The following is a 22,870-nucleotide window of genomic DNA, read 5'->3' as shown; positions in this document are numbered from 1 at the left end:
CCATTGATGACCAGGAAAAGAAATGATTCATAGAACAAATCAACTCTAGGCACAAATGACCAGGTTCAAATTATTATTTTCTGGTCATAGTATACAAAAACTCAGATCCCTTGTGAAGCCTGTTATGCTAGGAAAGGTGGAAGAAAAGTAACTGGAAACTCCTTATGGGCTTTTTGCTGAAAAAAGAAAAAAAAATGAGCTTGTGATTTATGGGTTCGATGATTAGGAAGGCTAGATAATGGGAAGAAGGAAATTGTGTTGTAACCTTAAAGAAAGAAGGTAAAATATAAATGTACTTGCAATTGCTGTTAAGAAGACTAGAAGCCACTTCTAATTAACTTTTCCCTGCCTTGCCTTCCCCTATTATTTCTTTGTATTTTTACACTTATTTTCCTTTCTTTTTTCTCTTTCAAAATTTGTAGTGTGTGTGTGTGTATACGTGCATGTTTGTGTGTGTATAAGGAAATAAAAGGACAACAAAAAGCAAGATGGACACACTGGATTACAGCAGTGAATCATGGTAAGACCTTAAGGGTCAGGATGGGGACAGAGCATCCTAAAGAAGGCCCATCTATACATTCACTAACGTTTGACATTCACTTGATGGCTATCTCTGTCTCTCTGTGTCTCTGTCTCTCTCTGTCTTCTGTCTCTGTCTCTGTCTCTCTGTCTCTGTTTGTCTGTCTCTCTCTCATCTATCAAAATACAGCTTAATTGGGATTTTTCTTTGGTGCTAAACATCACATGGATGTTGTTCTGCTGTCAATGAATCATCACAAAACAATTGGGCATTTCAGATGCTCCTCAGTAATGGTCCCATGCAAAATGCAGATGATGTTAACGTATTTAGGTTTACTAATATTTACTCAAGATAAAGGGGATTCTGGATTTAAAATAATATTTCCAAAGAAGGACAAACACATCTGCCTCTATTATCATATTCTTGCCAAATCATTTAAAAATAAGCTCTTTAAGAGAAAACCTAGTCTATCTTGCAGTAGAAATATAAGGTGGCATAGAAAATAAAGTATTTCATGACTCTTCATTCTCATGTTATGCTGAGTATCTCACTGCATTATTTCCAGGGTAAAGCACTCCTAAACTTAAGGTTGTGCAGAATTTGATGGGAAAAGTTATTTGATTTGGGCACCTATCAATGCTTCCTTAAATCAAATGCATCTTTTCCTGGGAGTATAGATCCACCACCTTTGGAATCCAAGAAGGAGGATTTTTTAAGGAGTTGTTGATATAGACTACATATGCATGTGCACACGCACACACACACACACAAATTAAATCACCTTTCTCCTTTTGATTCCAGAACTATGTAGGCCTAATGAAAAACTAGTGAAAATATATTGAGATACTCTGGAAAATCATGTGTTCTAAGGATACCTGCTGACATGTGCATCCGCACATATGCTGTTTATATTATAAGCAGAGGATTATCTACAGGAATTAATACTGAATTCAGAACGCACTCAAGATGACAGAGTTGGTTTCTTATTGAGGACTTCTTATATTTTTGCAAGGACAATCAGGTTCCTCCAAATCTGTTCTTTTACTAGTCCATCAATTGAACCTATGCTACTTTGCACTCCTCCTGAGTAAAGATTTAAACAGAATTTCTAAAAATAATTTTGAAATATAATAATAAGCATGCACCCTTGACCACAATTTAGCTGATTCATTTAATTTGCCTCTTCCCTCCCCCAGCATTAATGTGCACTTGCACAGTAAAAGGTGCGTGGCAAAAAAGTAATACTGATGCTGCTCGATGTATGGCCTCAAGGTGCTACAGTGCAGTGGGGTGCCAGAAGAAATCATAGTTGTTAAATAATTTGTTAGGTCTATGTACAAAGTAGTCAGTTCTCAGGTCCATGAAACTATAACAGTTATTGAACAAAATACTGCAGTTGGATTGTATGATCACATGTATTCGTGTTGTTCATTGCTGTGCCTGATCTGAATTTATAGGAGATTATACCATAAATGAGGATGATGTCACAGTGCAAATCTGATTGCTACTAAAAAGAGGAATGAAGCATGAGGAAAATGAAGGCCATTTAGAAGCGTTCCTGGAGGAAGTACAATTTCCACTGATTTTACAATACTGGACTGTAACCTGGGGTCTGCTACTGCAAGAAGTTTTAACATATCCTTATGCCATTATATCCATAGATGGGGCAGTGGGGAAACTCACTGACTTGAGTTTGCAGGGATGGTTGATGCTCCCATAGGAGGGGATTCTTGGATCATTCCCCTCCCAGATTTTGGGATCTCACAGGAAGTAACAGCATGTTGACATGGTTAGGAAAAAAAGAAAATGCAAAGTTGGTGGTACAGCAGGTTTGCTCCCCATGACTAATGAGAAGACTTTTAAGGCATTTGTTGTTTGCTTTAATAATCTCCTTTCACACAACTTTTTTCCCAAACTAAATCTTAATTTTACTATAAATCAAGGAACAAATGTTCACAGATACAGTACATGCCCAGAAGCAAATGGAGTATATGAGAAGAGAAACGTTAACAATTTATTTTTATTTCTGTTTGACAACAGGGGGAGAGATTGGGATTTTTTTAGGCAGTGAAATCTGAAGCAGCAGGGCTAAGTATCAGTTTGGGACAGCTAGAAAAGACAGTGGGTGAATATTTGTTCAACTATTTGTTAGAAAAAACAAGGTGTGGCAGCTGAAAACTCTCTGAAAACCCCAAAGTTGTAGACAAATAAAGCTACATGTTTCTCTCAGTTTCTTGATACCTGACTAGATCTGCAAATAATCAAACCAACCCCAGACTGATCTCACAAGCATTTTAAACTGGATTTAAAAGGTTTGGCTGCTTGAACAGATGGTCACCTGGTTTTCCATTCCAACCAACCAACCATTCCAACTCCTTTACCCAACTTAAAATTCTTGTGAGATGTATTTTGGGGTACATTTACCTGGGAAACTGTTAGAAAGGATATTTTCACCTCGCTAGGAAAACTTCTTGTAAGCAAGTGAGTCAATGGCAGAAGCTGTTCAGGTTTAGCTTGGGGTGTGATGTTTTATGTTGGCTGGGAAGTTGTCCTCTATTGTGAACGGGAACAAAATGTGGTAAAGGAGCAACTATGTCCAGTGAGAAAAAAAACAATTGGCCCTTCCATTAGGCAAAGCAAGATGGCTTCTGATAAAGGGAATTCAGAAGGATGCAGAATGGACAGAGAAGAGGCACATAGGTTGCTCCGATCCACAAAGCTGTCCTGCTCTTTTGGGTGCTGTGGACAACACCAAAGCTGGTCCAAGACTTGGCTGCCTTCTGTGATTTAGTAACAAACAACTTCCCTTTGTTTTCCCCGAGGGAGGACCCAAAGTGCTCAAAGTCAATACAATCATCAGCATTAAAGTAAGATTCATCTGCTAGTCAGATCAACCTTTATCCATCAAACAAGGCAAGAGAGGAAGGCAGTAGCAACAATTTCACTTCAGGCGGACAAGTGTTTTGAACCTGCCAGTTCCTGGGAAAGAGTTACAACTAGAAATTGGGAGACACAACTGCAGTTCAGCCCTTAGACATAGATTGTTCATTGCTTACATAAAACAACAGAGTTGTTTTCCATTAAAATGCCCATTAAAACTGGCTAGGGCCTGGAGGAAAGAAAGCAGCCCCATCAGGAGCCATATTCATGAGGAGTATACAAGCTCCCAGAGCTTTGTCTTGACAAAGAAATCAAGCTTTTCTCTAATAGAACACAGCTCCCAAAGGAGCGCCTTTCCACGGTGAGCGTGCCATTTGGAACATTGACCTCCATGATCCCTTCTGAAGCCAACCAAATCTGAGCAGGATAAGAACTAATTTGCTCCATCGTCTCATACTAATACTTCCTTCCAGAGAGCAAACACAGAAGTGTTTTCTGATGCCTTGACGCAAATGCAGCGTGTCATCTATACCCTTTTGTTGAACAACACTTCCCAGTTTTGATTGTGGCGCCACTGGTGTTTTGCTTTTTGCTTTGGAGATTTTCATTTAAAGCATTTCATCCTTATTGATCACAAACACATATTATGTTCTTGCAACAAAAGAGAGAAAAATGAAAACAAAGATTATTCTTTAATGTCTAATAGCAGTGGAAACGGCAATATATATTGAGTTGCCTCGATTTTACACTAGTTTACCTAAAATGCATAACTTTCTACCGATATATTTCATTTATAGAATTCTTACAGATTTGTGAATTGTTACCTTAGTTTAATCTCCCTTTTATACCACTTTATTTAGTAAATAGAATATACTGTATAACATAATATACAATTATAACTATAGGTGGATATGTTCCTGGTGACTCAAAAGAATTTAAATGTAAATATTAAAGTTACACAGTAGATTTCTCCACTTTTATAATCGAGTAATCAGTGGATCTACTGTAGAAAAGCTGATGTGATAAATGCAATATTTAGCCTACATTATTTTCTGCTTTTCAAGAATCATGAATACAAAAAGAACATTAATTTTAAAACCTACCTGCCCTTATCACCGTAATCCTATATATGTTTACATGAAAGTAAGTCCCATTTCAGTTTATGATACTGGCTGTCATGGAAATATTTGGGAATACCTTTAGTTTCAAAAGATAACTCAGAATAGAGGAATGCACATATGTGCATACATACACACAGACATTTAACAGTGCATAAGTATAGTTTATTTGCTAGTTCCTTCATTGCATGTGAGTGTGGATAGAGTGGTCATCACCTTATCTGTCTAATATAAAATATCTGCATCTAACTCAAATTATTCTGAAATCCTGGCCTGGATTAAAGAATGGATTTGCAGTAGGCAGTACAGTTTCATTCTCCATAAAGATCCATTTCCAGGACTTTCAGAGAATCACAAGAATGACGCACTATTGTTTATTCTCTTTGGATAACCCCCTGGACATCCTTCTGTAGCAAATAGTGTCTAGCATGATCTTCATTTCAATACATTTATATTTGAGAGGAGCAGAACTGAAAATCATACAGGCTATCTGGGTCTGTACTGCAGAGTCTAACTGATTAATCTTTCTATTGCCCAAATAGTGGGCAATGAAAGTTGCCAAGTGATAAATAAAAGAATACACATAGTGCTACAATTCATGTTAACTCAGAAGGAGGCTATTTGGTTATTTATTTATTTATACTGTGTGGGAATTTATGGGGGGGGGAATCTTTTACGTTAAGGCTTCATTACAAAGTTGCAGTGTTACTCATTAGAGTAATGAGACATCAGAAAGTATTCAATCCTAAATATGCTTTTAAAATTAGATACCTTCTTGCCTCAGTTATATACTGAGATATATTTCTGAGAAAGAGAACAAGAGAGCAAAAGCCCCACCTTGTGGTCAAAGAATGTCACATTTCTCCATGCAGCAAGGGTCCCCCCCAAAAAAAATTACAGTGGATCTTAAAAAAGGACTAGGATTTTTTTGTCATAGAACACCCAGAACAGAGTTCCGGCATCTTTTCTGGGTGGAACTTTGTAGGGTAGGCAAGGCGGGTTGTATGACGTGTGTGAGTTCCAGCACTTTTTTTTTTAAAGAAAAAAAGTACTGAGAATATCTATTTTGTCTATTGATAGACAGATACATCATTTGTATACAGTCTTATGTGGGAAATCTGGTGAACCCAAAGCACTTTCCCTTAAGTAGCAGGGATTGCTGGATTTTCCTGTAGCAGTACCTAAACCAACATTGGATATCACCCAGGTTTTGGGTGAAGCCAGGAAACCTAAGCCATCTCCACACACTCCAAAAACTAATTCCTGTAGGATTTAACAACATCATCTCTATTTCCAACCCCCATGTGTTTCAGTTGGATAAAGAATGGATCCAGGTTTTTGCTAGAAGTGTAAAGTTATCTATAGAGGTTGGTATCAATTTTCCTATTCCGTTTTCTTGAGCACTCTACTCCTATGCAGAGATTAGGCTGTTTTAAGAATAGGGTAGAGTGGAGTGGAGAGGACTGGAATAGAATAGAAAAGAACAGGATAGAACAGAACAGAATATAGAATAGAATAGAATAGAATAGAATAGAATAGAATAGAATAGAATAGAATAGAATAGAATAGAATGAAAAAAGTAAGGTTCTACATTTAGGCAAGAAAAAACAAATGTACAGGTATAGTATAGGGGTACCTTGTTCAACAGTATAACTGTGAGAGGGATCTCAGAGTCTTAGTGGACAATCACTTAAATATGAGCCAGCAGTGTGCTGCAGCTGCCAAAAAAGCCAACACAGTGCTAGGCTGCATTAACAGAGAGAGAGAATCAAGATCACGTGAAGTATTAATACCAGTTTACAGTGCCTTGGTAAGGCCACACTTGGAATACTGCATCCAGTTTTGGTCACCACGATATAAAAAAGATGTTGAGACTCTAGAAAGAGTACAGAGAAGAGCAACAAAGATTAGGGGACTGGAGGCTAAAACATATAAGGAATGGTTGCTGGAATTGGGTGTGTCTAGTTTAATGAAGAGAAGGTCGAGGGGGGACATGATAGCAGTGTTCCAATATCTATGGGGCTGCCACAAAGAAGAGGGAGTCAAGCTATTCTCCAAAGCGCCTGAAGGCAGGACAAGAAGCAACGGATGGAAACTAATCAAGGAGAGAAGCAACCTAGAACTAAGGAGAAACTTCCTGACAGTTAGAACAATTAACCAGTGGAACAACCTGCCTCCAGAAGCGGTGAATGCCCCAACACTGGAAGTGTTTAAGAAGAGACAGGACAGCCATTTGTCTGAAATGGTTACCTGTCTGAGCAAGGGGTTGGACTTGATGACCTCCAAGGTCCCTTCCAACTTTATTATTATTATTATTATTATTATTATTATTATTATTATTATGAATCGAATCGAATAGAATAGAATAGAATAGCTTTATTTGGCCAAAAATGTGATTAGACACAGAAGGAATTTGTCTCTGGTACAGAAGCATTCAGTGTACTAATTAATTAAATTAATTAAAATCCAAACTGTTTTCAAGAATTTGGAGAGTGAAGCTAGTGAGGTGCTGAAGAGCACTCAAAATGTCCAGTATTGACATTTTTTATTCAAGTAACATAAACGTTTCTTTATTGGAATCTACAGGTAATCCTCGATTTACAACACTTCATTTAGTGACCGTTCAAAGTTACCATGGCACTGAAAAAAGTGACTTATAACCGTTGCTGCATCCCCATGGTCACGTGACTTACATTCGAATGCTTGACGACTGACTCACATTTATGACGGGTGCAGTGTCCTGGGGTCACATGATCCCCTTTTGCAACCTTCTGTCAAGCAAAGTCAGCAGGGAAGCCAGATCTGCTTAACAATCGTGTTATTAATTTAAGAATTGCAGTGATTCACTTAACAACTATGGCAAGGAAGTTATTAAAATGGGGCAAAACTCACTTAACAAATTTCTCATTTAACAACATAAATTTGGGGCTTAATTGTGATGGTATGTTGAGAACTATCTGTATTTTATTGATTTACTGATATATTTATTAGATTTGTGTGCCATCCATCTCATCTAGGTGCAACTCTGGGACACTCTAGTACAGGGGTAGGCAACCTTGGCTCTTTTATGACTCGTGGATTTCAACTCCCAGAATTCGGGTAAAAGGATTGCTAATTTCTAAAGAGGACTTTTGGAATATTGTATAAATCTCCCTACTTTGAAAAAGAAAGCTTATCTGATAAAGCTACAGTACCATGTTTCCCCGAAAATAAGACCCAGTTTTAAATTTTTTTTGCCTCCAAAAGAGGCATTAGGTCTTATTTTAGGGGGATGTCTTTTTTTCCCCCACTGTCTTGCCTTGCCGTGGCAGCAAAACAGCCTGGTTCAGCAAGAACCCCTGTGGCTGCCGCCGGCCCATTTCAGGAAAGGCCTCTGCAGCCCAGAATGGAGCTCTGGATTGACGCACACCTCACCCCCCACAGCCTCCATTTCTCCAGTAGAGGCCTTTAGGAAAAGCCTCTGCAGCCCAGAATAGAGCTCTGGGTTGATGCACAAATCACCTCTGGCCCGTTTTGTTGGCAGAGGCCTTCAGGGAGAGGAAAAGGCCTCTGCTGGCAAAATGGAGGCTGGGGAGGGCATGCACACATCAACCTGGAGCTTCATTCTGGGCTGCAGAGGCCTTTCCTGAAGGCCTCTGCCAGCAAAGTGGAGGCTGGGGCAATGTGCGCAAGCAATGGCGAGTGGACACAGAAGTGAGCCGTTGCCGGCCATGTGGGCTCCTGCTAGACAGGGCTATCAGTGCTGCCACGACGAGGCAAGGCAGGTGTTCGGATGTGGGAGGTCTGGCTGCGGCAGTCCTGAGGTAAGTGGGTGGAGGGTGCATGGGGAAGCTGCACCCCCACCCCCACCCTAGCTTGATTTTTACACGTGTGCCAGTTCAAACAACCACAATTTTACCTAGAGTGCCTGAAGGGATATGAACTTGGTTTATAGTCAAACTCATGGGGAAATAGTCATATCAATATTCTTTAACTTGCACAGTCTTAGTAAGACCACGCCTGGAATACTGCATCCAGTATTGGTTATCATGTTACAAAAAAGATATTGAGACTTTGGAAAAAGTGCAAAGAAGAGCAACTAAGGGCCTGGAGATAAAAACATATCAAGAATGGTAGCAGAGATAGGGTATGACCAGCATAGAGAAAAGGATTAGGGGTGACATTTTAGCAATATTCCAGTATTTGAGGGGCTACTACAAAGAAGAGGGGGTCAACTTATTTTCAAAGCACGAGAAGGCAAGATAAGAAACAATGGATGGAAATTAATCAAGGAAAAAAGCAACCTGGAATTAAGAAGAAGCTTCCTAACAGCGAGGACTATTAACCAATGGAAAAGCTTGCCTCCAGAAATTGTAGGTGCTTCATCCTTGGAGCTTTTTAAGAAAAGTCTGGACAGCCACCTATCTGAAATGGTCTAGGGCCTCCTGCTTGAACAGGGGATTGGACTGGAAAACCTCCAAAGTCCCTTCCAGCTCTATTCTGATTGATTGATAATGAGATAAATGTTGGATATGTGTTTTTGTGTTTGTGTGTAATGAAGGAATCTCTTGCCTTTCTCATACACAGAATAAAAATGTGGAGAATCAAAAAGGATGTAATTACAAAATACTGTTATACTTGCTGGCATATTAATATATGTGTGTAGTATTTACTGCCTTAGATTGAGGTGGCTCTTAATAGACAATCCTATGAAGCTGCCCCAAATGCTCTTCCTTTAGAATACCTGAATCACCACATCCATGGTTCTTCTGATTTAAATGGTCCAAAGGGAGAAAATATATTATTTTGATTTCCCCTAACTTAGCATGTTTTGAGGCTTTATGAGAAATTCAAATGATCTCTCAATGCAGGCTTTCATCACCAGTATCAGTCCAATGGTGGTGAGCTTCCAAACTGGCTATGGTCCTGACACTTCAACCAGCAGATGTGACTGACATCTTCAGAAATAAAGTGATCGGTTCTGTAGCACACTCCAAGTGACTGAGCGGGAACTAACTGAGTAGTAGTATTTGTAATAGAACTAATCACTTACTGGACCATGTCAACAGAATTCTGGAAAGCCAATTTCTGACTGATTCTTCATCTAAGTTAGTTTATCATTGGTCTGATTTGAAGAAGTTTGTTACTGGTCTGTCTTTCAAATACAGTGCTACTATATTATTATTATGGTTGATCACACAGCCAACCAAATGTTTAGACTGGATTTGACATTTTGAATTCTTTCCAAGGACCTGGGATATTATTATTTCAAATAAGACCATGGTAGATGATATATAATTAAGGATTGTTTTATTTTGGTGTGACCTAAAGGTCTGAAACTTTGTCAATCTTCAAACTCTCTTCCTTCTCATTAAATTTATTGAGATATTTATACCTCAATAGCTTCCCTGGGTGATAATGCCTTGATATGATTGCTAATACTTGTGGGTTTTTATCTGATGCTCATTATATAGCAATATGTGTTCAGCTATCGCTGATTTTTCAAATTGTCTAGTCAGCAATATATTTCATGGACTTTTAGCCAAGTATTAATATTATCTTTTGTAGTTCCAATATATATCTGTCTGCAACTGCAAGGTAACTCCCACTGATAAAAGCGGACTTCTGACATCCTTAGATGATAAAAGCATTTCTTGGGTTTTTCTCATTGGCTTATAAATAGTTTTTAAGCTTTGTTTCTCCTGTAATTTTCCAATGTTGTCCGTAACATTCTCAGTATAAGAAGCACTTTACCTATCGGGAATGCTTTGTTTTTCTATCAGATCTGGGCATTTTACAATCTGCGAGCCACAACTGGCCTTTCAGCTGTCCTTGTACAGCCTGTGGGAATGGCAGCAGCAGCACTGGGGGCAGGGTCGTGAAGGCGGGCAATGATGGGGTGGGCAGGGCCTCCCTCCACAAGAGTTCCAGTTTCTCATGTGGCCCCTTGGAAAAATTAATGGCCCACCCCTTCTTTAGAAAGAACATAGTGGCTGGACACCATCAAAGCTGACACCAGCCAGAACATGATAACATCATCATCATGATGTTATTCTTATGGCTGCATTGTATCACTTCCCTGATCTCACTGTCAGAGCAACTTAGTGCACAGTATCAGTCTATAAAGCAAGAGGATGTGGTGGCACAGTGTCTTAACGATGCCAGCCAGAAATAGTCTGCACTCCAGCAGTTTGAGCCTGGTTCTGTGAGACGGAGTGAGCTCCTGTCACTCGATCCCTAGCTCTTGCCCATCCAGCAGTTCGAAAGCATGGCAATACTGCGAGTAGATAAATGGGTACCACTTTGGTGGGAAAAACCTAGCTGCATTTCTGTGTGCAGAGAGACCGGAAGCTGACACTGGACTTGGTGAGGCAAGGCAAGGCAAGACTGGCGGAGGAGCCTGGAAGAGCCAGCAATCCAAGCGCCACTATTCAGCTGGTATAAGTTAGTTCGCCCCCCTGCAGTGCACCAAGGATAGGCACACAGGCACTGGACAGAATGAACTATGCATGCCATATGCTAAATAAATAAATAAAGTCTATAAAGTGCTATCAAGGTATCTCAGTGGGTGAGAGTTTTAATGATAATGATTATTTTCTAGCAGGGATGATGGTTAGATCTTTCCTGTAAATAACAACTCATATGTGGTTTCTGCTATAGTGTACATCCTAGTTATTCATTTTGCTCATGTTGCCGACGAAATAGGACAGCAAAATAATTAGACCACAGCTGACTCGCCGAAAATTTCATCTCCATTGGTTCAAATGATATCCCTCGGTCAACGATAACTTTCACTCAAAAATATGCAGACATGCATGCCATTCAATTTCAAGACAATCATTTTGGCAGTTGTGGTCTCCATATGCTGTGAAGTATGTGTTGTCAAATTACAGTATTATCAGATTCACTTGTGGGATGCTGTTACATGCACACTGCTATAAGCAGGGGAAATCATGCAGGGCAGTTTTCTGTTAGCACTGTGAACCTGACTGTAGCAATCAAGATCAGCTTGGCTGCTAAAATGAGCTTGCAAATAGAGCTTCTGTACAGGAGGGAGGGATTCCACAACCTCTCTTCTTCCTCCCAAATACTAGTACAGGAACAGTCAGGAAACCATCCGTGTCCTTACATAAACAAGTTGTATCAACTGGATCAGTTCACCGTGTTTCTTGGATACTGAAACCACAATTTTCCTGGAAAGAATTTGTTCATTCATTCATTCATTCATTCATTCATTTATTTTTAATGTCCATCTCCGAGGTGTATTTCTGTCATGCAATGGAAGAAGCCATGGCACATTGATAGGATACAGATCTTTTTCGCTCCAATCTAGGAACATGTTTTGCAGGCAGACGTCACATACTATGAACACTATAAATTCAAATTTTGTGGGGGAACCTGTGGCTCAAAAGGGTAATACAGCTGCCTAACATGCAAGCTGCCCAGGTTCAAATCCCTGAAGGGTGTGACTAGCTGATAAGGGCAAATGAGCCTGAAATAGCTATACTAGTCTCCCACTAATTCTTTGCCAGCCACAAATTTTGAATATATATAGTTATATAGTAGATGATTATTTATATATAAAGAAAAAATAAACAACCATCTACTTAATTCATTTTTTTTTAAATTTAATTACAAATTTCATCCATTTAATTTCTCACTTTCCCAGCCACTTCTTTTGGACTGCAAACCAAATGTGGCCCCTTTTCTGGAAAAAAAAAAAAAACCTGCACATGCCTGATGAAGATTACTCTGAGTTAAATGAATTAATGGCTTGATGTGGTATAAGATAGATTCCCATGTTCAAGTTTCACATCTTCCTTCAATGCTGCCCAGTCTCAGCTCTGGAACATACAAGGACCTTTTGCCCAATCCTTGTGTCTTGTGTCTCCTCTATGTGTGTGTGTAAACAATGCAGTGCAACCCACGTGAGACATAGAAAAATCCATCTATGTTTTTCTGTGTTTTCTTGTGGAGTTCTTATGGGTTGATCATTATTCTCTTCATTGACATTTGTTTGATGTCATTTGTAAAGTTCAAACCAAACAATGTCAATGCATTTGTCAAAGCAAAGACAAGGAAGGGGGGAAAAAATCCAGAATGAATAGATGTGCAAAGTTTCCCATATTTCTGCAATTCATGTAACTGTTAAGTATCTCACATGAATAGTCATTTCTGTTTTGTAACTGGTTCTTAGTTCTGTTTGCAACACTTCAGCCTCACGTTCTGCCAAATACGTTTCTCAGCAAGAATATTGGGTGAGTGAATCTACAAATGTTTCATGCAGATACTTAAATATATAGAAAATTGGTTTTAAAGCCGTGTAGTTTGCATGAAATCGAAGGCATTTGAAAATTCGGTCACACTTAAATGAATCATGATTCCCATTTACTTCAAGAGGATTAAGGTATGATTATCTTGCCTGGATCCAAGCCAAGGTCTTTTTGCAACACCCATTTATCGCTATACTATATTGTATAGTATTCATGTATCACAAGGTTTTTCATTGGCCTTTGGGGGTATGTAGTACATATATTTATTTCAGAAATTGTATGACCTTATTGTTCAAACAGCTTAAAAAGAATGTATCAAACCAACATAAACTTAGTTTATAGCTCATAAGCCCCCACTCCTTGGAATATCTTATTGCCTGAAGTAAGGCCTATCTATCCCTTTCCTTCTGGCTTTCTGGGTGGGTATTAAAACCTGTCTCTGCTAGTTAGCCTGGGGTCCTAATGGGAGCACTCAATATTGGCAATGGCTGATGGATTAACAAAAGATGCTGCCACCACATTGATCTTGCCTCTTCCTACTTATCTCTGTATTTAATGTTTTAATATTTTTACATTTGTGATTTTAATTGTACATCGCCCAGAGTCACTTTGCAGAATAAACTGAATACATAAATTGAATACATAAGTAAATAAACTTGTAAGGAGAAATATTAAATATTACAAATTTTAAAACCACTGAAACTAAATCCACAGTATCTTTTAAGATTGCATTCACAAAAGCATAAGAAAATAACTGACTTTTCACAGGGCAACTAAATTCTCTTTCTGTCTTCCTTATGAAATGTGTAGGCCTTTTCAGCATTTTATAGATGAGAAATAATAAGTAAATGGTTAACTGATCAAGATATACAAAAATTTTCCCATGGGACTTATAAAGTGAAATCAAGAGAAAATTTGAGGATATTCTTATCAATTTTTTTTATTTACATTTAACAGAAAGGTTTAAAGTGAATAAAATATTTTATGGTTTTGAACAAATACAACTGAATTTGAAATAAAATGCTCTACTAATGATGTACTAATTATTGCTAAAATGTATAAATGTTTATTGAAATATGAGACAGTAGAAAAAGAAATAAAAGAATGTATGATAAAATGAGCAAAAATTTGGCTATATTATACACACGTGAATGAATTAATTGAAATGTACATTATGTTCTAGCCTTAAAGACAATTTTTACAAAATGATGTATCATTGATATAAGTCAACAGAAAAATTGTTCTAGAATGTATAAAGATATTTTGAATCTTTGCTGGAAATGTGAACAAAATGGAACGACATTTTATCATGTTTGGTGAAAAAAGGAAAAAAAGCCAAAATATTTTGGATACAAATACATGCATTAATACAACTGAAACCAGAGATTTTTCTTTTGGGAGTAGCGAACAAGCAACTAAAAAAAAAAAATCACAAAACTTTGTTTTTACAGGTAGTCCTTGGTTTATGATCACAACTGAGGTCAAGACCAGTCAAGACCACCAAGTGTTATTTAAATAACTTCAGTGAAAGAAATTCTATGGCTTTCCAGGTAATTTTTTTATTTTGAAAATAACCATTGGGAAGTTTCCAATAGTTAGCCCACCTGAAAGAGTGCTGAATAGTTAGCCCACCTGAATATATGCTGCTAAACAGGCAACACAACACAATAGTATAACACAATTCCCTTAAGATCACAGGTTAGAGAGTCTGACATGGAAGTGACTAATAAATGACAGAGACAGACAATAATTTTAAAGGATATGGTAGAATTATAATAACCTGTACTCTTTATACTCCGTTAATTCCATCAAATACATTTGGCATGTTGATTCACAACTTTCAATATCTGTTGGACCTAGGAGCCAGAAAATTGAATATATTCACGACAAGCAAGAATGACTCTATGATGCAATTGTTTTTTTTTTTTAATATTACTTGGCTCCAATCTAATACTTCTGGTCTTTCTTTATTATTAAAGGGCTTATTGTTTTTCTCATTATGTGATCCTCCCAATATCTTCATTGTTTTCTGGATGGCAACATCAATGTCTCTTAGCCTAACAAGAGGCTCTAATGAGAATACTCCTCAGATTATTCTATTGGTACCTCAGGATATATTGTATGGGAGAAGAGGGATATGTAATTTACCACAGAGTCAACATTACCTTTGGTCAGAATAAGGCATCTTAGTAGATTTGATGAAACAGTTCCCAGTGAAAAATAGTGACTGAGATATGAAATAAGTACTTTCAAATTATGCAGCATATTTCACTCATTCGGTGAGTGGCTGTCCTTATGAAATCTATATAACTATAACTATATTGAGGAGGCTCTTCAAACAATCAATCTGTGCAATTTCTTGATTCTTTCAAGCATTTGCTAAATGAAAGTATAAACTGCAGGCAGTATATCTGGGGGAATGTTAATAGTATAGGGAATCCTGTTATAGATAAACATTTGGATTTATGGATATATACGGGAGAGAGCATGACAGTGTATATATGCCCATATATACATGTTACATTTATAATGTCATTTTTTGCATACAGTGTCCTAGGATGGCACACAAAAAGCCAAAAAGAAATCTTTTGATAAAATCTAGAACTAAAAATAGAAGATGAAAGGTTCATGCAATAGAATTCAAGAACAGTAGTAAAATAAATAAGCAATATACCTTCAATTTTCCAGAAAGGTGTTGAGGATAATTCCCTCCCATGCTTCTCTTCACTTAGGGATCCATCAGAACATACAATCTGGCCAGAAAGGCTGAAGCATGTGCATGCAAATATGGCATCAGTCGCCCTCCTGTGTCATCTTTCTGATCATTTTATACTTTCTTTCACATAAGAATCGGCATCCAATTAAGATCCTGAGTTGAAAAAGGACAGAAATTCACTGAATCATTTTCCAAAGGTGCAACCCCAGGACTACCATACTGTATCTATGTATAAAAATCCAGATGACCACTAAGAGGTAGCAAAAATTGGACTTTCTGTATTTGGGGGTTGATAGCAAGTAGTCATCCAGATTTCTGCACTTCAGATATGGTAGCCCCAGTCAATCCCAAAAGCAGAAGTCTAATATCGGATAATGACTTCTAGAATTATATCCAATAGCAATAGCACTTAGATTTATATACCGCTCCATAGTGTGCTTTACAGCCCTCTATAAGCTGTTTATAATGTCGGCATATTGCCATCAACAATCTGGGTCCTCATTTTTCCAACCTCGGAAGGATGGAAGGCTGAATCAACCTTGAGCCCTGTTAGAATCAAACTGCAGGCTGTGAGCAGAGTTTGCCTGCAATCCTGCATTCTAACCACTGCGCTGCCAGGGCTCCAGTGCTAGAAAGATTATGGACCTCTGCAGCTTGCTGTCTTTAAATACTTAAATAAAAGCAAAGAAAAGCTGATGGCAAAATTAATGAGTGAACAAATTAATAGTATATACAACTCAATTTAACAGCTCTCTCAGAAAGCTGAAGTCCTCTGATATTGTCTAGGACAGTGGTGGCGAACCTATAGCACGCATGCAAAAGGCGGCACTCTTGTGGCCTCTCTGTGGGCACGCACGCTGTCGCCCCAGCCCCGCCTCCCCCACACAGCCCCCTCTTCACCAACAGCCCCCCCAGAGGAGAGTCTCCCCCAGTCATGGCCCATGTGGAGCAGTGCAGCCAAGGACATGGCAGCTGGGCAGCAGGTACAAGACTCCGCCCCCACGCTCCGCACATTATCTGCTGCATGGCTGCCATGGTGCTGCAGGGCTGCCTGGACAATCTGCCGCGGTGGGGCATGGAGGCAGTAGGTGGCCATTCGGGGGGTGGGGGGGAAGAGTAGGTGGGGCAGGTGGCGGGGCAGAGTAGGCTGGTCAGGGGGCAGAGTAGAGTGGGCGGGGCAGGGGGCGGAGCAGTTTTGGGCACTCGATGTCTAAAAGGTTTGCCATCATTAGTGTAGGATACTTCCCACGGGATCTTCTTCCTTATTATTTCGTATTCTCACTTACCAAGAATGCAGGCAGTAATAAAAGTCAATATTATTTCTACTCTATCATTAGTGTAATGATATGCATATAAGATTATAGTTAAAGGAAACACACTTCATAAATTTTACTCTCAACCTACCAGGTCTGATTTTTAAACCATTAATCCAGTCAATGGGTAAAGGTAAGCCTACCATATAAAACAAAACATTTAAATCATTCCACTGTATTGTTTATTTATTTATTTATTTATTTATTTTTAATATTTATATGCCGCCCAATCCCGAAGGACTTAGGGCGGCGTACAAAGTTAAAAAACAGTCAAAAAACAATAAAATAATAAAATAATACAATCATACTGCGATCATACTGCGAGTCCGGTCATATCCCGGCCCCCCGGGGACATCAGCCCCAGGCCTGCCGGAACAGGAGGGTTTTAACAGCCTTCTTAAAGGCCGGCAGGGTGGGAGTAGTTCGAACCTCGGGGGGAAGTTGGTTCCACCAGGTCGGAGCCACCACGGAAAAGGCCCTTCCCCGAGGGCCCGCCAGCCGACATTGTCTGGCCGACGGGACCTGAAGGAGGCCCAATCTATGGGACCTCACCGGTCTCTGGGAGCTGTGCGGCAGAATGCGGTCCTGTAAGTAACCTGGCCCTATGCCATGAAGGGCTTTGAAGGTGATAACCAACACCTTGAATTGCGTCCGGAGACCCACAGGAAGCCAGTGCAGCTCGCGGAGGATAGGTGACACGTGGGTGTACCTTGGCGCGCCCACAATCGCTCTCGCGGCTGCGTTCTGAACCAACTGCAGCCTCCGAACGCTCTTCAAGGGTAGCCCCATGTAGAGCGCATTGCAGTAATCCAGTCTTGAGATGACAAGGGCATGAGTGACTGTGAGTAAAGCCTCCCGGTCCAAATAAGGCCGCAACTGGTGCACTAGGCGAACCTGTGCAAAGGTCCCCCTGGCCACAGCTGATAGATGTTGTTCCAGATTTAGCTGTGAGTCTAGGAGGACACCCAAGTTGCGTGCCTGCACTGAGGGAGGTAAATTTGCCCCCCCCAGGACTAAAGATGGACCATCCAGTTGGCCTTTGGGAGGCAGGACCCAGAGCCACTCGGTCTTGTCAGGGTTGAGTCTAAGCCTGTTCACCCCCATCCAGACCCTCACATCTTCCAGGCACCGGCACATCACGTCGACCGCTTCACTGAAAGGGCACGGGGTGGAGATATATAATTGGGTATCATCTGCATACTGATGATACCTCACCCCGTGTCGCCGAATGATCTCACCCCGCGGTTTCATGTAGATGTTGAAAAGGAGGGGGGACAGGACCGAGCCCTGAGGCACCCCATAATCGAGGCGCCTAGGGGTCGATCTCTGTCCGCCCGCCAACACCGACTGCGACCTGTCAGAGAGGTAGGAGGAGAACCACCGCAATACAGTGCCACCCACCCCCACCTCTCCGAGACGACGCAGAAGGATACCATGGTCGATGGTATCGAAAGCCGCTGAGAGGTCAAGAAGCACCAGGATAGAGGAATGACCCCTATCCCGGGCTCGCCAGAGGTCATCGGTCAGTGCGACCAAAGCGGTCTCAGTGCTGTAGCCGGGCCTGAAACCAGATTGAAAAGGGTCCAGGTAATTGGTTTCATCCAAGGATCGCAAGAGTTGAGATGCCACCACCTTCTCTACAACCTTCCCCACAAAGGGGAGGTTGGAGACGGGACGAAAGTTCTTCAAAACAGCTGGGTCCAGGGAAGGCTTCTTGAGGAGGGGCCTCACCACCGCTTCCTTTAAGGGTTGCGGGAAAGACCCCTCCATCAAGGAAGCATTAATTATCGCCTGGAGCCAGCCTCGTGTCACCTCCCTACTGGCCGAAACCAGCCAGGAGGGGCACGGGTCCAATAAACAGGTGGCGGCATTCATTGCCCTCACGGCCTTGTCCACTTCATCAGGGGTCACAGGCTCAAACTCGCTCCAGATAATATGACTAAGACCAGCCCCTGGCAACTCGGCTGGCACTGCCCAGTCAGAGTCCAGGTCCCTCTGAATCTGAGCGATTTTGTCCGAAAGAAACTGAACAAACTCCTCAGCTCTCCCCTGCAAGGGTTCCTCCGCCTCCTCCACTTTAAGAAGGGAGCGGGTCACCCTAAACAAGGCGGCTGGGCGAGATTCTGCGGACGCAATAAGTGCGGAAAAGTGAACACGCTTTGCCGCCCTTATCGCCACTAAATAAGTCCTAAGATAGGCTCTTAATAGTGATCGGTCAGATTCAGAGTTACTGGCCCTCCAACGTCGCTCTAGACGTCTCTTGTGGCGCTTCATCTCCCGGAGCTCCTCAGTAAACCAAGGCGCCCTCCGGGGACCACCACCACAGAGAGGTCGCAAAGGCGCAATTCGATCCAGGGCCCCGGACGCCGCCTCATTCCAGGCCGCAACCAGGGACCCGGACGAGTTGTGGACAAGGGAGTCAGGTATTTCCCCAAGCTCCTCCTGGAACCGATCTGGGTCCATTAGGCGCCTGGGGCGGAACCACCTAGTCGGTTCCCTCTCCCTGCGATGGGGGAGTGATGCTCTGAAGTCCAGCCTCAATAGGAAATGATCTGTCCATGACAAGGGCGAGATCTCTATTCCCCTTAATTCCAGATCATGTCTCCATTGCCCCGAGAGAAACACAAGGTCGAGTGTGTGACCACCCCTATGGGTCGGATCCTGAATTACCTGGGTCAGGTCCATGGTTGCCATGGAAGCCATGAACTCCTGTGCCGCCTCTGAGTGATCGCCGAGTGATGGTAGGTTAAAGTCCCCCAGTACTATAAGTCTGGGGAACTCCACCGCCAACCCGGCTACTGACTCCAGCAACGCAGGCAGGGCTGTTGCAACGCAGCTGGGAGGTAGGTACGTCAGCAACAAGCCCAACTGAACCCGTGAACCCAACTTCAATAGGAGGGACTCACACCCAACAACCTCCGGGGCAGGAATCCCATGAGGACTCAAGGACTTCCGAGCGATGACTGCCACTCACTTGTTGCATTATTTTGTAGATTTTACAAATCCCCAGCTCACTACTGACAACTTCACATATTTGGTTTAACTGTTTTGATGTAACAATATAATTAGGTAACAAGTTCAGCAGCAGATCATGTTTCGTTAATTTCAACCATCTGCTTCAGCATTTGTTTGTATGTGTACCAGATTTTCAGGGCTTTTCCACTCTAATAGTAATTAATGGGAATGTTAATATGATACATGAATTATATGCAGCAGTAATTCAACAAAGAATCATTTTATGAGACAGATTATATTTAGCAAGCATAGAAAATACCTCACATTCCTGAATGTTGCTTTTTTTTCCTAACTAGTTGTTTTACTTTCCTTATAATGAAACCCCTAATTAATTTCACAAACATGTTATGCATAATTTGTAATTTAAAAAGCATTATCAGTTTTTATCATTGTTTATTTAAAACACATTGTCTTTAGAGGACATATATTAGCCAAACATCATCCTTTTGTAAATCTGCAGAAGACCTGATGTTCTCATTTTGAGTATTTGTGAATATATTCAGCAAATGTATTCTTTCCCTCCCCAGATAATTATTTTGCTTTAGCTAATTTTTAATTATTAAACTTATAATTGATTGTATAATTATTTTTTGCTTTAAGTAAATTTTATTTATTAAATTTATATGCTGCCCATCTCACTGTCAATGACTCTGGACAGCTTACAAACATAAAAAAACTCTCCAAAATTCAAAATATTAAAACATTAACTATCAAATAAGGAGAGATTAAAGAAATTTAAAAACCAGAATACTATGAGTCGAGGTGGAATCTTCTTCCTAGTCCAATATGGAACGCCCCATCGGGGCCTAGGCCAGTTGACAGAGCCAGGAAAATTATATTCTTCCTGAAAGCATTGCCTCATGACGCCTCTTTTGCAAAGAAGCCTTCCTTGGGATCCCAAAAGAGGAATTCTCTGCAACAAAACAGTGTAAGAGGAATGACACCAAGAAGAACAGAGAGCAACAATTCTCCAAGTAGTCCTTGACTTATGTCCGTAACTGAACCTTGAATTACAGTTGTAAGTCATGGTGGTCATTAAGGGGGTTGCCACATGATTGTGCCTGATTGTACAGACTTTTTTTGCAGTGGTTGTTAAACGGATGCAGTGGTCATTAAGCAGACACGGAGTTTGTTAAGCGAAACTGTTTTATTCAATGGGCGATTTTTGCTGGAAACTGGAAGCAGATGCCAGGAACTGGCAAAAAAGTCAAAAATTGGTATCACAGGACCATTGGATAAAGCAGATGGCCATAAATGTGAGTTGGTTGCCAAGCACCAAAATGTGATCATGTGATTGCTGGGGAGGTGGCTATTGGAACTCCAGAACCAGGTTTTAAGTAGCTCTGGGGAAGTCCATTGTAACTTTGACCAGTTGCTAAGCAACCGGTTGTTAAGCTAGAGTTACCTGTGTTGCAAGGAATCCATGTGTTCCTGTTAGTGCTAGTGGCATTTATATTTTCAAAGGAAGGACATCTATTGTATATTATTTGTTCCTCCCAATAACCTCTGGTATTTCATATGAATATGTACACACACACACACACACACACACACACACACACAGCACTTCCTCCACCCTATCTTACAAAATGCAAACATCACAATTATCAGGATGAATTTCCTTTCTCTCTTCTGCTCTCCTTTTTAGCTTAAAACCCAGCTTAAAGAGAAAGCTTGAACAGTACTTTATGACTTTTTCCATCTCTTATAATGAACACATTATTTGACCGTTACTTTTGCACTTTAGCTTTACAGCTGTATTTTTTTCTGCAACAATAGAAAAATGATTTTTTTAAATGATAAGCATTGATTGAAGAGCTAGTTCTCTAGTGGAATTTTGCAAGACTGGTCCTATAATTAGACAGAATGAGGCAATGGCCTCAGATGGGCACCATGCTAAATGCAGAAATTATAGGCATGTAATGTGCCTTATAACAAAGACCCCCAACGTTTTGGGCACCAGGATCAGTTCCATGGAGAGAGTTTTTTTTGGAGACTGGATGGGGCTTCGCTTGTTTGCACGGACCAGTTTCTGCTATGACTGGTGCTGGTTCACAGACTGGGGTTTGGGGATCCTAGTCTTATAATAATTCAACAGTTCTACTGGCTTTGGAGAGATGCAACAGAGGCTACTGTCTTGTCACCAAAGCTGAAATAAAATTTCATGGCTAATTTAATTGATAATTTAGTTATCAATATCTTCTTCCAAGCAGATCCTATTTCTTTGATGTGATATTTAATAATATTTTCTCCCTGAAAGTGAATACTATCTGTTATGTCCCGAGCCTTTGCAAACGGCTCGGGCGTTTGCAGGCAGTCCCGGGCAGGTGCAAAGCTGCCCGGGACCAGACAGGCTGTCGCCAGCGCCGTGCGCATGCGCGGGTGCTGGCGCGGGAAAAGTAACCCATTTACCCGGGAGTTGCCTATATAAGAGGCTGCGAGGCGTTTGGGCGAGGCTGAAGCCATCTTCCTGTAAGCTGAACGCTGAATAAAAGAAACTGAGAACTCCAGCTGCTTCTCGTGTCTGTTTTCCCGCCACGGACTCAACACTGGCGACGAGGATGGGATGCCTTGCACTACCTGGAAAGGAAGAAGTGTAAGCTTACCCAAGGAGTCCTGAGCGGCGAAAGAGGAACGGCGTCGACTCGGCAGCTGCCCGCCAATCCGGTGCGCATTCGGGGGTAGGCTGGCTGATAGACCCGTCTCCTGAAGATCCGAAGATGGCGAAAATCGGAAGGCTTTCGGAATTCGACGTCTCACATCCAGAGCGGTGGGAGTCCTACGTATCCAGAATGGAGAACTACTTCAAGGCAAACCAAGTGAGGGAAGATAGCTTGAAGGCGGCCACCCTGCTTTGCGTTTGCGGCCAAGACGCCTTCGAAATCGCAGAAAACCTTGCAGCACCTATCCCAGTAGAGTCTGTAAGCTACGCAGACCTGAAGAAGCTGCTGAAAGAGCACTTCCACCCCAAGGTGTCCGTTATCTCATGGCGCCACACCTTCGAACAAAGGGATCAACGGTCCGGTGAGTCAGCCAAGGAATACATCGCCGCGTTA

This window comes from Crotalus tigris, unplaced genomic scaffold (assembly GCF_016545835.1).
Source record: "Crotalus tigris isolate CLP2741 ecotype Arizona unplaced genomic scaffold, ASM1654583v1 scf7180000017641.3106099, whole genome shotgun sequence".
Classification (NCBI taxonomy): Eukaryota; Metazoa; Chordata; class Lepidosauria; order Squamata; family Viperidae; genus Crotalus; species Crotalus tigris.
Note: the sequence above shows the minus strand (reverse complement) of the source record.